The 2,649-nt window shown below is 56.4% G+C and overlaps 1 pseudogene; it reads right to left on the bottom strand.

The window, feature by feature from the left end:
- LOC145965939 (large subunit ribosomal RNA) lies at positions 1–2,168 on the bottom strand (annotated as a pseudogene; the record flags this gene model as incomplete).
- Positions 2,169–2,649: the final 481 nt, after the last annotated feature.

Raw genomic sequence — 2,649 nt, 5'->3', positions numbered from 1 at the left:
GACGGCGTCTCCAGGTCATTTTGGGTTACCCCGACGAACACTCTTACGAGGGCCCGAATTGTATGCGGTTCCGCTGCCGGGTTCCGGAATAGGAACCGGATTCCCTTTCGCCCGACGGGCGTGTGTCATTATATACATATTATAATCTTTCGTTTTCGACACTCGAGTATATTGTACGCCGTCATTGACATAGGATTTCTCCTAGGGCTTAGGATCGACTGACTCGTGTGCAACGGCTGTTCACACGAAACCCTTCTCCACGTCAGTCCTCCAGGGCCTCGCTGGAGTATTTGCTACTACCACCAAGATCTGCACCGACGGCGGCTCCAGGCAGGCTCACGCCCAGACCCTTCTGCGCTCACCGTCGCGACCCTCCTACTCGTCAGGGCTTCGTGACGACTCGAGGGAGACGATTGCCTCGCGAGAGAGCCGCAAACGCGGTCCGACGCGCGCAACGCTCCCGTCGCCGCCCCACTTGCCGCTGACGGCAGAGTATAGGCTCGACGCTTCAGCGCCATCCATTTTCAGGGCTAGTTGCTTCGGCAGGTGAGTTGTTACACACTCCTTAGCGGATTCCGACTTCCATGGCCACCGTCCTGCTGTCTTAAGCAACCAACGCCTTTCATGGTGTCCCATGAGCGTCGAGTTGGGCGCCTTAACTCTGCGTTTGGTTCATCCCACAGCGCCAGTTCTGCTTACCAAAAATGGCCCACTTGGCACTCTGATCCGAGATGCTCGTGGCTTCATAATTCAAGAAAGCCAGAGATCTCACCCATTTAAAGTTTGAGAATAGGTTGAGGTCGTTTCGGCCCCAAGGCCCTCTAATCATTCGCTTTACCAGATGAGACTCGCGCGCGTTCCGTGCGGAACGGCCGAGTGCCAGCTATCCTGAGGGAAACTTCGGAGGGAACCAGCTACTAGATGGTTCGATTAGTCTTTCGCCCCTATACCCAGTTCCGACGATCGATTTGCACGTCAGAATCGCTACGGACCTCCATCAGGGTTTCCCCTGACTTCGTCCTGACCAGGCATAGTTCACCATCTTTCGGGTCCCAACGTGTACGCTCTGGGTGCGCCTCTTCTCGCGTTGAGAACGAGACGCCCCGGGAGTGCGAGGCCGCATCGCGACGCGGCCCATCCTCCCTCGGTCGACGGCCAGGGCCGACCTTCACTTTCATTACGCCTTTAGGTCTCGCGACAAGTCCCAATGACTCGCGTACATGTTAGACTCCTTGGTCCGTGTTTCAAGACGGGTCCTAAGAGTACCCAAAGCAGTAGCGTCGCCGACCGGTATCCGTCCCCCGTGAGAGAGACGTTCGCAGGCCTGTCGAAGGTGATCCGTACTTTAACCAACAGCGGGCCAGGACCGGGGACGGCGCAAAGTCCGTAACCTCCGAGTACCGTGGCGCGCGCTTGCGACGGCCTCGACGCACCGTGTAGAAGTGCGGCCTGATACCTTGCGCGTACCGCCGAGCAGCCGGCCGGGCGACCGAGGGTTTGTCGCGTGCCGTTTTACCGGCGACGCGACAGTCACCGCACCCGGGCCGTAGACCGACACCCAGCGGGTCGCGACGTTCTACTTGGGGAGAAGTGCACGACGACGACAGCCGGACATCGGCGCACGGTAGCGTGCCCGCGCGCGAGCCGCGAGGACTCCGCGGGACATCGCCCACCGACGCGAAGCCAGCGCCGCTGACGATGAATCTCCCCGTTCGATCTTTTGGGTTTCTTAGGTTTACCCCTGAACGGTTTCACGTACTCTTGAACTCTCTCTTCAAAGTTCTTTTCAACTTTCCCTCACGGTACTTGTTCGCTATCGGTCTCGTGGTCGTATTTAGCCTTAGATGGAGTTTACCACCCACTTAGAGCTGCACTCTCAAGCAACCCGACTCTAAGGAGAGATCCTCCCGAGACGCGCACCGGTCGCTACGGGCCTGGCACCCTCTACGGGTAAGTGGCCCCATTCAAGATGGACTTGGACGCGACGCGACGCCTCGGGATAAGCGGATCCTCCCAAACACCACATTTCCCTGCGGCGGAACCGCGGGATTCGGTGCTGGGCTCTTTCCTGTTCGCTCGCCGCTACTGAGGAAATCCTAGTTAGTTTCTTTTCCTCCGCTTAATAATATGCTTAAATTCAGCGGGTAATCTCGCCTGCTCTGAGGTCGTCAGAGTTTTGTAGAGAAACTCTCTACAAAGTGATATAGAGAGATAGAGGGAGTGTGCGGTGGTGGAGTTATTGCGCTAAGTAGTATCATTATTGTTTGTTAACTACTACTATTGTTAGCGGTAACGCACCGACCGATATTGCGCGCGCGGCACAATCTAGTCTTGTTTCGCGGGGACGCGAGAGAGGAGATAGATATATTATAATATCGTTTTGCGCTTCTTTTCTTCCGTCCCTCTAACTTCCACGATTATAATAACACGGCGCGGCGTAATTATGATGCGCGCGCGCGCGTGTATATATATAACGGGCGCGGTATGGAATCGATTCGACGAGTACACGACGACGCGTGCCGGTCACAATCTTCGTTCGAAAATTTCGTGGGACTCGGACACGCGGTCGGCTCGCGATTCATCCGCTTTTTTAAGGGTGGATTTCTCTCGCAATTTCTCTCCCTCCGCGTACCGCCGGACGACGACTGT

The sequence above is a fragment of the Camponotus vicinus genome, unplaced genomic scaffold (genome assembly GCF_025532165.1).
Source record: "Camponotus vicinus isolate PSW18456_S1 unplaced genomic scaffold, iyCamVici1.0 SCAF_17, whole genome shotgun sequence".
Lineage (NCBI taxonomy): Eukaryota > Metazoa > Arthropoda > Insecta > Hymenoptera > Formicidae > Camponotus > Camponotus vicinus.
Note: the sequence above shows the minus strand (reverse complement) of the source record. Positions and strands in the feature narration are given on the sequence as shown.